The sequence below is a fragment of the Dama dama genome, chromosome 18 (assembly GCF_033118175.1).
Source record: "Dama dama isolate Ldn47 chromosome 18, ASM3311817v1, whole genome shotgun sequence".
Lineage (NCBI taxonomy): Eukaryota > Metazoa > Chordata > Mammalia > Artiodactyla > Cervidae > Dama > Dama dama.
This window is the reverse complement of record NC_083698.1, coordinates 87,389,170-87,404,914: the sequence shown is the minus strand read 5'-3', so window position 1 is coordinate 87,404,914 and position 15,745 is coordinate 87,389,170.

The window sequence follows — 15,745 nt, the reverse complement described above, 5'->3', positions numbered from 1 at the left end:
AGATACCTCCCACCTTGCACACATGCCATAGTAAGAGTTATTTTGTTTTGTAGGCATTTATAAACAGTGCAGTTTGGCTCAGGCTACATGCATTACTTTGAGTGATCCACGTCTGCCCCATGAACTTCCTCCCAGTGCTCATGAGTTCTGGGGTCTAGGTGGTGGGCTATGGATGGATGTTGAGTTTGAGACAGCAGAGCTGTTGTGGAAGTTAGCATCCCAACTACTACAGCCAGGAGAATTAATCAGGAGAACTGGGAGGAGACATGACTAAATGTAATAACATATTCAGGATGGGATCCTGAGACAGAAAAAGGACATTAATTAAAAATTTAGAAAAAAATTATGGGGAATTCCCTGGTGGTCCAGTGGTTAGGACTCCGTGCTGTCACTGCCAAAGGCCTGGGTTTGATCCTTGGGCGGGGAACTGAGATCCTGCAAGCTGAGAGTTATGGCCTAAATAAATAAGCAAAATTAAAGAATAATGTATGGACCTTAGTTAATAATAAATCAATATTGGTTCATTAATTGTGACAGATGTGCTGTACCAATGTAAGATGTTTTCCTCATTAGAAAACTAGGTTTAGAGTATATAGGTATATATGTATATATAGTATGGGATATATAGACACTCTACATTGTCTTTGAAATTTTTCTGTAAATCTAAAATGATTTTGAAGTTAAAGGTTTATTAAATCCTCCAAAAACATACTGTCCCCACTGCCATGAGAGCATTCAACTCTGACTTGGTCAGACCATGTTAAAAGAAGAGTGTCATCCAATATGCCCCCTTTGAAGAGTGGTTATCAGATAGCTCCTGTATCATCAGCACAGCCTGGAATAGTTCCATCTACCTGTGTATAAAGGAGAGAGTTTGAAAGTCCTGGCAGAGTGGATAGGAAGACGAGAGCATGGGAGCAGAAGTGCACATTCTGGTACTAGGCTGAGTGAGGCCTTCCAGGACAACGAGTGACAAGGAATGAGCCTGTGGTAGCCCTGGGCCAGGTCCCAGTGGCTGTTAGGGAAGGACCAACTCAAGAAGTCATTATCTCAGGGAGTCAGGGAAGCTGTGCATCCAGGGCAGAGCTGAAGGTCAGGAGCTGAAAGTGTAGCCAGCCTTTGTGTCTGAGAATGAGCAGGGGCTGACAGTAGATCAGTCATGTGACAGGTCAGTTGGGAGTGAATTCAGGAGTCCTGGGTTCCTGGGTCTCTGCTCTCATGCACAACAGGCCAGCACACTTCTCATGACAGTTAAGGCAGACAGTCTGGCCAGACAAGAAGCCTCTGGAACAACTCCACCCCACCATGGGGCACTGCTGAGGAAAAAGGAGGATCGAAGAGTTGGAGGGAGGGGAGAGAAATGACTCGGCAGCCTGTCATGCTCTTCAAGCTGGGGCAGGTTTCCTTAGGGAGGTGCTCACATGTTCAGTGTGATGGTCTGAATAGTGTCCCTCAAGTTCAGGTCCGCCTGGACCCTCAGAATGTGACCTTGTTTGGAAGTAGTGTTTCTGCCGTTGTAATTGGTTAGGAGGAGGTCATCCTGGATGCAAGTGGGCCTTAACCCAGTGACTGTTGTCCCGGTGAGGAGAGGAGAGGGCACACAGATGCAGACAGGGAGGAGGCCATGTGAAGCTGGAGGCAGAGGTTGGGACGGTGTGGCCACAGCCCAGTGTACACCGGGGGTTGCCGGGAGCCACGAGAAGGTAGAGGAGGCAAGGAAGGGTAGCGCCCTAGAGCCGTCAGAGGGACCGTGACCCCGCCGATGCCTTGATTTTGGACCTGTAGCCTTCAGAGCTAAGGAAGAATAAATTTCTGTTGTTTCAAACCTCCTGGATTATACTTTGTGATGGCAGCTTGGGGGAAATGAATGCATTTGGTGAGGACAGGTGGGCGGGTGTACAGTACTGGGCTGGTATACAGTCCCTAGTTGCATATGTGCCTGAGAGGGGCTGCACTATGGGATCCCCTGTTCCTAGGAGACCCAGAGCTGGAGGTTGCTATTTGTGAGTCTTGATGTGGTCCAAAAATTAATTATAATTAGCATAGGTGATAAAATGTTTCCCCCTTGCCTTCTATTCTTACAGTGAAGGCTCCCTGCAAGGTGGGATTTCTTTGTGAAATCCTTGTCCCGTGATCTGAAGGAAACAAATGTGTAGAATACTTCTCCAAAGTAGACCTTGTGGTTCCTTGAGATGTGTCCCCCTTCTCTTCTCTGGCTGTTTCCTTGCCTGAGCCTCCAAGCAAAGAGCCTCTTTTTTTTTCAGGCTCATGATCTGCTTGATCATTATGGCCTCTGAAACCATGAGCCATCCCTTCCTGAAACTTCTCTCCTTGGGGCCAACACCTCTTTCTTCTGTGACTTCCGTCTCTTCTTCTACCACCCATTACAAAATGTTGCTGTGCACCCAAATATTTGATCTTCTCTTATCACTCTAAAACTCTTTTGGGTGTTTATCCAGTTTCCTTACTGTAATTGCCACCACGCGTGACTCCCAAATCTGTGTTCTTGTTGGAAATGTTTCCTTGAGCTCCAACTGCATGTGGTTCATATAGGTTTTCCGTTAGAGGTCCAGTCACCTGAGCTCAGGGTGTTCTAAGCCCTGTACCGATGTACCTCTTCTCTCAGCTAGAATCACAAACCCTCCACTTTCAAAATGAAGGATTCATGCGGAAGTTTTATTTATTTATTACCTGTTTTTGGCCATGCTGTGAGGCTTGTGAGACCTTAGTTCTGTGACCAGGGATGGAATTCAGGACCCAGCAGTGAGAGCACTGAGTTCTAACCACTGGATGGCCAGGGAATTCCCACACACAGAGTTTTTAATTAAGATTAAAAAAAGATAGATATTGAGCAGTTTGGGAGAAAGTAAAACACACACACACAGAATTATGGTTAGTGGCAGTGTAGTAATTACCCAATCAATAGACTGTCAAAGCTTGTCTATGCAAACTTTTCATATAATACCAGGGAATTTTAGGACATGAAATTTTTATTTAAGAAAGTTACAGGGTAAAGTATCATGCATTTTACAGCTCCTTCCAGTTCCCTTAGTCTCTCCCCTTTCTGGTTCTCAGCCCTCAACTTAGGTGCCATTCTTGTCTTCAGATCAGGCTGAGTTCTTCGAAGTCTCCTAAGTGGATGGAAAAGTAGTCAGTTCCTGTCTCCATCCTGGTGCTGCTAGGTTCCGCCCTTCCTCTCTGCGATGATACCCTCCTGCCCTTGCTCTTCATCTGCTTCAGTGGACTGATGGGCCTACAACCTCCTTTGTGACCAGAGCCATATGTCTGGAGGCCCTGACACTTCTCCCTCTACCCTCTGATTGCTCGCATGAACTGCCTTGAATCAGAGTCCAGGCTAGCAAACACTGCCACAAATTTTTTTTTTTAAATTAAAAAATTGGGGGGTGGGATCCCCGGTGGTTCAGCAGTAAAGAATCTGCCTGCCACTGCAGGAAACACAAGTTTGATCCCTGATCCAGGAAGATCCCACATGCCACGGAACAACTCTGCATGCCACAACTAGTGAGCCTATGCTCTGGAGACTGGGAGATGCAACTACTGAAGCCGGCGTGCCCTAGAGCCGCAACAAGAGAACACCACAGCAAGAAACTCCACAACAAGAGAAGCCACCACAATGAGAAGCCTGTGTGCTGCAACTAGAGAGCAGCCCTCACTCATCACAACTAGAGAAAAGCCTGAGCAGCAACGAAGACCCAGCACACTCAAAAACTACATAAATAAAATTTTAAAAATTAAAAAAGTATTTTTGGTATGCTGCACAATATGTGGGATCTTAGGGCCCTGTGTGCTTGCGTGTCTGTGTGTGTGTTTAGTCGCTGAACCATGTCTGACTGTTTGCAACCCCACGGACTGTAGCCCACCAGGTTCCTCTGTCCATGGGGATTCTCCAGGCAAGAATACTGGTGCAGGTTGCCATGCCCTCCTCCAGACCCAGGGATCAAACCTGTGTCCTATGCAGTGGAAGCACACTCTTAGCCACTGGACAGCTGGACAACTCCCTCAAAGTCATAAGAATTCACTCCAAAAGTTCACAGTGGTCCAAGGGTCATTTCTTTTCAAAGCCCAAAATCTTTGTGGATCCGGAACGAGGAGTTGAGAGGTGGAATGAGAACCTACTTAATAAGGTTTTTGTCCAAAGTGATATCAAATTATCTAATTTCAGCACTCCATGGCTTACAATGTTAAAGTACTGACACCAGAGACTCAGGGGAAGGTACTGATGAAGATACTTGGATGGATAATCCTGGCTATTTCCCCTGGTACATCAATGCGCAGTTGGTTTCTGAGACATCCGGTAATGATGAGAAGTGTGCCCCTAAGCAGCTCTGGGCTCAGCTCTGGCACTCATGTCTTAATTAGGTGGGTTTTGACTCATCATTATTTAGTAACCCATTTTTCCTTAACACAGTGCTTTAGTTGTTTTATGCAATTAGAAAGAGGAAGCTCCCAAAAGTCATCACATTACAGAAGAGATGTGACAGAAAAGATCATTAACTCTAGCTTACTGTACCAATCCCAGCAGTAATTAGGGACTTACGTAAATAGCACAGCTTAAATTATTTAGCTGACAATCCCTAATAACAACACCAGCACTTGATTCTTCAGAAAAGCGAAAGTGATTAGTCTGCTATGTAACCTCATCATCAGAAAAATGTGTTTCCCTTTTGTAACATTTGTTATGACGTCCTTGTGAAAGGGCAAATTAAAGACAAGAGTTTTGACACATCAAATTGTACTGCAACACAAATGTCAAAATAAGTGTGTCCTCCATTAGAAGCCTGGCATCCACGCTGCATTGGGGAATTTTTTCTCTTGGGTGGCAGGCAATGTGGATGAAGTTGAGTGGAACCTAATTTTCAGCAAGTTCTTATCTTTTTCACCATCTATTCTAGGAATGATACTGCAGAAGTTAATTCTTTCAGGAAGAGTGGCTCTAGAAAGATGATTGAGGTTCATGTGGGAGATTAGGGGGGATTTTAAACTTTCCTTTGGCAAACTAACATTTATCAGTCTTCTTGGGTGTGTGAGGATGTGGGCCAGGTGCTAGATACAAAGGTGGTGAGGCGGTGCTTCTGGCTTCTAAGAGCTTCTTTCTAACCCTGAACCATCAGTCAACGATGTTTCCACCTCTCCTCAGCACTCGGCCACCTGCTAGAAGATAGGTGTGGTCAGGTCCCCTTCTTTGATCTATAGGAACTCTTGCGTGATTCCTTCACTTCCCTATCCCCCTCCCAACAAGTAAGCAGGAATTTTCTCTTTAACTACATCAAATCCAGCCCACCTTGACCGTTATAGAAAGTTAGACTTCCTACTACACCTGGTAGTGGACGATCAATGAGATGCAGATGCAAAGGCACTGTGGTTGGCACATAGCAGGCCTTGGTAAAGGGTATCTTTCTTCCCCCCATTCTCTTTAAAAATCTCATGAAAAAGATGTGAATCCTTATTTCTTCGAGGAAAGCTGATTGGCTTCATGTGCATTTTTATGACAGCAATGTCTATAAGTGTTTACACAAGAGATATCTTCATTTGGGGGTTTGGTAATGGTAGGTATAATTTTACAGTTACGATGTGTGATAGAATTGCTAATTGTCTCTCAACATTTGTTATCCTCTTCTCCCTTAGTAATGTCTGAGTGGGCACGTTGTGCATCAAGTTAAAAGACATTTACCAGCTCCCTTTGCAATTTGCAGCTCCCTTTCAATCTGCAGCTATTGAAAACCATGTAACTAACTACTGGACAATGAGATGTTAAAAGGAAGTGTGTGGGATTTCTATGAAGGCTCCTTTTAATGGAGGGATTGCCCTGTCATTTCCTTTGTTCCATGCTGTTGCCTGGGATGTAGATGCAGTGGCTGAAGTTCTAGCAGCCCTCTTGGCCCATGAGGGCAAGCGTCCCACACTAAGGGGGACAGTGGAAAGTGAGGCAGAAGGCACTTGAGCCTTTGGTCACTTAAGGGAGTGCCATAACAGGTCATGAACTGCCTATTTCTGGGTTTCTTTTAGATGAAAGAAGAATAAATTTCTAATGTGCTCAAGCTACTGCTGCTTTTTTTTTTTTTTTTTTTTAAAGGAAAATCCTTTTAAAATTTGTATTTATTTATTCTATTTTTGGTTGTGCTGGGTCCTCATTGCTGTGTGTGAGCATCATTGTGGCGAGTGGGGGCTACTCGTCATTGTGGTGCATGGGCTTCTCATTGTGGTGGCTTCTCTTGTTGTGGAGCCTGGGCTCTCGGTGCCCAGGTTTCAGTAACTGCAGCATCTGGGCTCAGTAGTTCTGGCGCATGGGTTCAGTTGCCCTGAGGATTGTGGCATCTTCCCAGACCAGGGATCAAATCCGTGTCTCCTGCCTCGGCAGGCAGATTCTTATCCACTGCACCACCAGGGAAATCCAGGCCACTGCTTTTTAAATTTGAATTTTATTTATTTTTAATTCTGGTAAAAAATAATACAAACTTTACCATCGTAACCATCTTTAAGTGTACAGTTCTGTAGCATTAGCTATATTTACACGAACTATTGTTTTATATTTTTTTGTTTAGGCAAAGTCAAGCCTAATCGTAACAAAGCACAATAGAAACTCTTTTAACTGACCTCCAATGAACTAACTTAATTAATTAGTTAACTTTAATTAAATTAAATTAGTTAACCTTAATTAAATTAAGGATACTCTACTTAGTAAAGTGTACTAGTTGTTGCCCATCATGCAATGCTCTTGGTTACTAAATAATTCTCTAGAACAGTGTTTCTCACACTTGTGTTTGATTTGCATTTTTGGACTCTGGTTCCAATAGGTCTGGAGGTGGCCTGAAAATTTTGCCTTTATAACCATTTCTCAGGGGATGCTGCTGCTGCTGGTCTGGGGACACTTTGAGAATCACTGATACAAGGATACAGTCTTCTGTTCCTGTCAGTGGAGCTGAATGTTACCAGGAATCAATTGTGTTTGCCATCAAACCTGTTTATTGTACTTGCAATTGTCTTTAGAATTGTAATGATGTAAACCTGTTTATAGGTAATGTACTTGTGACTGTAATTTGAATAAATGTCATATAAGCTTATGAAAACATAGTCAGAAAAATAACTTTTATTATGGAAATAAACTGAGTACTTTGGAATTACTTGACAGGCATACTCAGTAGAAGAGTGCTGCCAAGTCAGGCTTGGTGGGGGAACTCTTAGAGAAAGAAAAGAATCTATAAAAATTGCGAAATGGTGCATTCAAATTGCTTTAAAAGTGTCTTTAAATTATTGTTTTACTTTAAATAAATCAAGCCTACAAATTGTAAATGATGCCTTATGGCTACAGTATATCAAAAAAGATAAAGTAGGTAAAGTAGGACTTCAACCAGTGAACCCAATCTTTTTTTTTCAATTAATTGATTAATTTTGATTGGAGGATAATCACTTTACGATGTTGTGATTTTTTTTTTTTTTTTGCTATACATCAACATGAATTGGCCACAGGTATACATGTATATCCTGCATCCTGAACCCCCCTCCCACCTCCCTCCCTACCCTATCCCTCTGGGTTGTCCCAGAGTGAACTGAATCTTAAACAAACAAAAAAACCTTTGGAACATTGGCAAATGAATGCATGCTTAAACGTTTTAAATTAAAATAGCATTCTAAACTAAAATAAACCATTTAAATGAAAACAAGCTATTTAAAGTATGTTCCCTGTTGCCTTGCTTTTTCAGTTTAAGTGATGGTCTTAGCCTGGGTCACCCAAAATTTAAAGTCTGTGGAAATGGCTTATGTACTGTTACTTTAGTTGGAATGCAGCCCAAGCAAGATGGAAAAAAGGAAAGTGAGTCCAGGAAGGAGACACTAATGTGAAAATGCCCAGTAGAGCCAGCCTGCACTTGGAATCCAGTGGGACTGATTTCTTATAGGCTAATTTTCCGAGAAACTGCTCTTCAGGACAGTGTGTCTGGATTAAGGAGGGAGAAGAATTGACTCGTCTCCCATCTCCCATTAGTTAATGGTTTGCTGTGAGGGGTGTTAATTCCCTTACACCCCTGTCTTTGGCATGAATAGGCACCAGGGCAGGCTTCCTGGCCACGTGACCAATGAAGTCATAGCTGATCTCAGACTAGGGCCCACTCTTGGGATTTAATACTCTGTAGGCACTGCCTGGAAAGTCTTACTAATTTTATTTCTGAACTTGTGTTTTATAAGGAAGTTTGAGGGACACAGCCTGCGCTGGGGGGCTTGCAGCCTCTGCTCACAGCCGACTTTTCTTTTCCCTGCCTCCCCAAGATGGGTTCTCAGCACCCGACTTTGTGCCTCTTGGTCTTGGGTGGTGCCCTGGACACTAGGAAGGGTCCACACTCACCTGGTGAGTATCTGTCTGCTCGAGGGAGTGCCGCATGAAATAGCAGGTCAAATATACCATGACAGGTCAAGAGAGAGACTTTGGAAGGAAGAAAAAAGCTTCTTTCCTGCCTTTTGAACAAGTGACTTCACGTTTTCATTTTGTACTGCAAATTCTGCAGCGGGCCCTGTGGGGCACTGAGTGGGTCTGTGTGTACTGTACCTTGGTGTTGGTAAGGATGCTCCAGGGCAAGGATGGGAGTGTGCATCTTGGTGTGGAGCACCAGCTCTTGTGTGTCTCAGTGGGTCAGAGGCCACACGGAGGAGGTCACTACCATTGCAGCTGTATCTGGAACAACTGGCCAAAGGCCCTGCGGATGGGTGAGACCAAGAAGGTCTGTACAGGTGCACGAGGAGTGCTGATCCAGCTTGCCTCCTCTATCTCTCAGATTGGTTCCACCCTCCCACTGTATCTGGCTCTCACACTGTGATATATGGCCTTCATTTTTGTGATGTGAAGATGTTTTTATGTCTTCCCTGAGAAAGGAGAGAATAATTCACAAGATGATGGTCTGCCATAAGTTCTGAAAAGATTTAAGGTAAGAGAGTTAGCAAAATGGCTACAGTCCTGATGCTGCAACCTGCAACCTGTCCCATACTTGTAGTAGATATCCATCATCAACTTCTCCCTCTGCCACCCCTTCTAGATCTCTCTCTTCCTTGTCCAACACTCCACTGGTCTGAGTTCCTTTGCTGGTAGACTGACCTAGACCTTCATCTTTGAGGGATCTGAATCCTTAGTTGCCTTAATTTGATCAGTCACTGGTAACTCAACTGTCCATCCACTGGTATCCCTGGGCAAGGAAGCATCAAGAGATATTCCAGTAAGTCCCTTGCCTTAGGTTTTAGACACACTCTGTCCTGATCCATTGTGTAGCATCCATCCTAGCTTCTCATGGTAATTAGAAATAAACTCATGTATTTGCTTGTTGGTCTACTGGATTGAGGAGATGAAAGTGACCAAGTCGGAGTCAAGACTTCAAGGTTAGTAGAAGTCTTACTGTGTTTCCTAGCAGAAGTATCCTCATGCAGGACAAGGAGTCCTAATGCCGCAGAGCCTAAGGCTAAAGGAATGGGCAGCACGAATTCTGAGCAATAATGCCGTGTCAGTAGCTCAGTGACAGTCTCTGCTGTTGGCAGTTTGGGCATTCAGCAATGGTAGTAGCTACATGAGTCTTAGTGAGTGGTAATTCATGCTATTTAGCCCATCCATAGCGGGTAGCAAGGATGGAAGCTGTGGGTATAGGATGGGTCTACTGCACCAGCACAGTGGTGGCCAAGAAAGAAAGGCTAACTCATGTCCATGAGACAAGTCATTCTGTCCATCTGGTTGGTGAGAGCCTTAGCTGGAAGGAACACCCACTGAGGGTGTTAGCATGAGTCTCAGAGACCTAAACACTTAATGTATACTTCTACAGATCTGTCCACATAACCCTTCCCCAGACCACTTCTTTCTTTCTTACTGAAGTATAACTGATTTACAATGTTGTGTTAGTTTCTGGTGTATGGCAAAGTGATTCAGATATGTATATATATATTTCCAGATTCTTTTTCATTACAGGTTATTATAAGACATTGAATATAGTTCCCTGTGCTATACACTAGGATCTCATTGTTTATCCAGACATCCTTATTTCTGATATTCCAACCTTGTTCCTTTCAGGGCTTGACCATTAAGCCGTTTTAGGCCACTGTTTAGGAATTTGTGTTTATCTGTATTTCAGGCCCCTCCATATGGAGTGGATGACCAAGGATACTGCTCAGAGTTCTGCCTACAGGGAGAATTTGCCTTCATCCCAGCCCTTTAGACCCACTCCTGAGTAATGCAGCTGTAGCATTTTGTTTTTATACAATATACTTTTATTGGCCCATCTATGGACCACACCTGAGTCCTTTCCTCTTCTGTTAACTGGTATCAAGGAATCCTATATGAGGCTGTGAGTCAAGGAAGAGGTGTTAGTGCCCTAGATGGAGGTGCAGGGGAATCTGGACTGCCTGTTTATGTAGTTTCTTATACCTTCTGGACTTGCTTGGGCCCAAAACTAAATACACATTTTCCATCATATAGTGGATTGCTGTATTTCTCTGGCCTCATGATTCAGTGATCTAATCCCATCCAGCTTAGTGGGCAGTTCTCATAGTCACTTGTATAGTCAGTTGATGTCCCAAGATCAGTCAAGTTCTATGAGGGCTCAGTGGTACCAGGAGTTGTTTTTCAAATGGAGAATAGTCCTTGGCCACAGAAGATCTGGCCTTGCTTCACAACCCTCGTGTTTTGTGCTAACTCTTCCCCCAAGGCCTTCCAGAGACTGCACAGTGTTCTCATCCACTGCAGATATTCTAGCGCTGCCTGCAGGGGCTTCTGAGTGGTGAGGTGGCAGAGAAGATGCACCTCTGCTTGGACTCATGCTTTCAGAAGCCATCCCAGGTAGAAGGGTGAGGGCAGAGGGTAAGGCAGGAGAGGAGAGAATGTGAATGTGCAGCAGTCAACAGGCTACCACTTGGGTTTGAAAACAACTGATTTCTCACAAGGAAAATGTTGTTTTCTCTTTCTTTAATTTGTTGTTACTTCTCTATGAGCTGATGCATTAGTTCACTACACCTATTGTGATAATCATTTCATGATGTGTGAAAGGCAAACCATTATGCTGTACTCCTTAAACTTACACTGTGCTATTATGTCAATTACATCTCGATGAAACTGGAAAGGGGAGAAAAAAAGGATGATTGATTTCTCAATCTTGTGAGATAATTTTCTGGCCGGCTTTGATTTTTTTTCAAAGCAGTCCATATGAAGATGGAAGGGAGAAGAATTTATCTGTCAGCCACTCTCCTGACTTAGTCAAAGATTCACCCCATGGGGCATAAATTGCCTCAAATATGTGGGAGCTGAGGAGGTCTGCCCCAAAAGACAGGTCCTCAGGCAAAACCTGGAAGTTGGATGTGTGAGATGTGGGGTGTGGGCACAAAAGAAGATGCTCTTGGATTGTGGCAGCTGAGTTACTTCCTTGTATAAAACTCCCTGATATACTCTGTCCTTTGTCATGTTCAACTCTTTGTGACACCATGAACTGCCGCACACCAGGCTTCCCTGTCTATCACCAACTCCCGGAGCTTACTCAAACTCATGTCCATTGACTTGGTGATGCCATCCAACCATCTCTTCCTCTGTCGTCCCCTTCTCCTCCCACCTTCAATCTTTTCCAGCATCAGGGTCTTCTCCAATGAGTCAGTTCTTCGCATCAGGTGGCCAAAGTATTGGACCTTCAGCTTCAGCATCAGTCCTTCCAATGAACACCCAGGACTGATCTCCTTTAGGATGGACTGGTTGGATCTCCTTGCAGTCCAAGGGACTCTCAAGAGTCTTCTCTAACACCACAGTTCAAAAGCATCAATTCTTCAGTGCTCAGCTTTCTTTATGGTCCAACTCTCACATCCATATCCATACATGACTATTGGAAAAACCATAGCCTTGACTAGATGGACCTTTGTTGGCAAAGTAATGTCTCTGCTTTTTATTTTTTATTTTTTTTTTTAATTTTTTTAATTTTTTTTTTTATTATTATTATTATTTTTTTCCAGTGGGTTTTGTCATACATTGATATGAATCAGCCATGGATTTACATGTATTCCCAATCCCGATCCCCCCTCCCACCTCCCTCTCCACCCGATTCCTCTGGGTCTTCCCAGTGCACCAGGCCAGAGCACTTGTCTCGTGCATCCCTCCTGGGCTGGTGATCTGTTTCACCATAGATAGTATACATGCTGTTCTTTTGAAATATCCCACCCTCACATTCTCCCACAAAGTTCAAAAGTCTGTTCTGTATTTCTGTGTCTCTTTTTCTGTTCTGCATATAGGGTTATCGTTATCACCTTTCTAAATTCCATATACATGTGTCAGTATGCTGTAATGTTCTTTATCTTTCTGGCTTACTTCACTCTGTATAATGGGCTCCAGCTTCATCCATCTCATTAGGACTGGTTCAAATGAATTCTTTTTAATGGCTGAGTAATATTCCATGGTGTATATGTACCACAGCTTCCTTATCCATTCATCTGCTGATGGGCATCTAGGTTGCTTCCATGTCCTGGCTATTATAAACAGTGCTGCGATGAACATTGGGGTGCACGTGTCTCTTTCAGATCTGGTTTCCTCAGTGTGTATGCCCAGAAGTGGGATTGCTGGGTCATATGGCAGTTCTATGTCCAGTTTTTTAAGAAATCTCCACACTGTTTTCCATAGTGGCTGTACTAGTTTGCATTCCCACCAACAGTGTAAGAGGGTTCCCTTTTCTCCACACCCTCTCCAGCATTTATTGCTTGTAGACTTTTGGATAGCAGCCATCCTGACTGGCGTGTAATGGTACCTCATTGTGGTTTTGATTTGCATTTCTCTAATAATGAGTGATGTTGAGCATCTTTTCATGTGTTTGTTAGCCATCTGTATGTCTTCTTTGGAGTCGCAATACTCATATCAGATAAAATAGACTTTCAAATAAAGGAAGTGAAAAGAGACAAAGAAGGACACTACATAATGATCAAAGGATCAATCAAAAAAGAAGATATAACAATTATAAATATATATGCACCCAACATAGGAGCACCGCAATATGTACGGCAAACGCTAACAAGTATGAAAGACGAAATTAATAGTAACACAATAATAGTGGGAGACTTTAATACCCCACTCTCAACTATGGATAGATCAACTAAACAGAAAATTAACAAGGAAACACAAACCTTAAATGACACAATGGACCAGCTAGACCTAATTGATATCTATAGGACATTTCACCCCAAAACAATCAACTTCACCTTTTTCTCAAGTGCACACGGAACATTCTCCAGAATAGATCACATCCTGGGCCATAAATCTGGTCTTGGAAAATTCAAAAAAATTGAAATCATTCCAGTCATCTTTTCTGACCACAGTGCAGTAAGATTAGATCTCAATTACAGGGAAAAAATTGTTAAAACTTCAAACATATGGAGGCTAAACAACACGCTTCTGAATAACCAACAAATCATAGAAGAAATCAAAAAAGAAATCAAAATATGTATAGAAATGAATGAAAATGAAAACACAACAACCCAAAACCTATGGGACACTGTAAAAGCAGTGCTAAGGGGAAGGTTCATAGCATTACAGGCTTACATCAAGAAACAGGAAAAAAACCAATTAAATAACCTAACTCTACACCTAAAGCAATTAGAGAAGGAAGAAATGAAGAACCCCAGAGTTAGCAGAAGGAAAGAAATCTTAAAAATCAGGGCAGAAATAAATGCAAAAGAAACTAAAGAGACCATAGCAAAAATCAACAAAGCTAAAAGCTGGTTTTTTGAAAAAATAAACAAAATTGACAAACCATTAGCAAGTCTCTGCTTTTTAATATGCTGTCTAGGTTGGTCATAGCTTTTCTTCCAAGGAGCAAGCATCTTTTAATTTCATGGCTGCAATCACCATCATCAGTGACTTTGGAGCCCATGAAAACAAAGTCTGTCACTGTTTCCGTTGTTTCCCCATCTATTTGTCTTGAACTGATGGGACCAGATGCCATAATCTTTGTTTTTTGAATGTTGAGTTTTAAGCCAGCTTTTTCACTCTCCTCTTTCACTTTCATCAAGAGGCTCTTTTGTTCTTCTTCACTTTCTGCCATAAGGGTAGTATCATCCGCATAGCTGAAGTTACTGATATGTCTCCCGGCAATCTTGATTCCAGCTTGTGCTTCTTCCAGCCCAGCGTTTCTCATGATGTACTCTGCATATAAGTTAAATAAGCATGGTGACAATATATAGCCTTGACATATTCCTTTCCGAATTTGGAACCAGTCAGTTGTTCCATGTCCAGTTCTGACCGTTGCTTCTTGACCTGCATACAGATTTCTCAGGAGGCAGGTAAGGCAGTCTGGTATTCCCATCTCTTTAAGAATTTTCCACAGTTTGTTGTGATCCACACAGTCAAAGGCTTTGGCGTAGTCAATGAAGCACAAGTAGATGTTTTTCTGGAACTCTCTTGTTTTTTCGATAATCCAACAGATGTTGGCAATTTGATCACTGGTTCCTGTGCCTTTTCTAAATCCAGTTTCAACATCTGGAAGTTCACAGTTCATGTACTATTGAAGCCTAGCTTGGAGAATTTGGGGCATTACTTTGCTAGTGTGTGAGATGAGTGCAACTGTGGTAGTTTCAACACTATTTGGCCTTACCTTTTTTGGGATTAGAATGAAAACTGACTTTTTCCAGTCCTATGGCCACTGCTAGTTTTTCCAAATTTGCTGGCATATTGGGTGCAGCACTTTCACAGCATCATCTTTTAGTATTTGAAATGGCTCAATTGGAATTCCATCATCTCCACTAGCTTTGTTTGTAGTTTTGCATCCTAAGGCCGACTGATTTCACACTCCAGGATGTCTGACTCTAGGTGCGTGATCATACCATCATGGTTATCTGGGTCATTAAGATCGTTTTTGTACAGTTCTTTTATCTATTCCTGCCACCTCTTCTTCTTCTTCTTTATTTTTTTTCATTTATTTTTATTAGTTGGAGGCTAATTACTTTACAATATTGTAGTGGCTTTTGTCATACATTGACATGAATCAGCCATGGATTTACATGTATTCCCCATCCCGATCCCCCCTCCCAGCTCCCTCTCTACCCGATCCCTCTGGGTCTTCCCAGTGCACCAGGCCCGAGCACTTGTCTCATGCATCCAGCCTGGGCTGGTGATCTGTTTCACCCTAGATAATATACATGTTTCGATGCTGTTCTCTCGAAACATCCCACCCTTGCCTTCTCCCACAGAGTCCAAAAGTCTGTTCTGTACATCTGTGTCTCTCTCTCTTTTTTTTTTTTTTTTTTATTAGTTGGAGGCTAATTACTTCACAACATTTCAGTGGGTTTTGTCATACATTGATATGAATCAGCCATAGATTTACACATATTCCCCATCCTGATCCCCCCTCCCACCTCCCTCTCCACCCGATTCCTCTGGGTCTTCCCAGTGCACCAGGCCCGAGCACTTGTCTCGTGCATCCCTCCTGGGCTGGTGATCTGTTTCACCATAGATAGTATACATGCTGTTCTTTTGAAACATCCCACCCTCACCTTCTCCCACAGAGTTCAAAAGTCTGTTCTGTATTTCTGTGTCTCTTTTTCTGTTTTGCATATAGGGTTATCGTTACCATCTTTCTAAATTCCATATATATGTGTTAGTATGCTGTAATGTTCTTTATCTTTCTGGCTTACTTCACTCTGTATAAGGGGCTCCAGTTTCATCCATCTCATTAGGACTGATTCAAATGAATTCTTTTTAACGGCTGAGTAATATTCCATGGCGTATATGTACCAC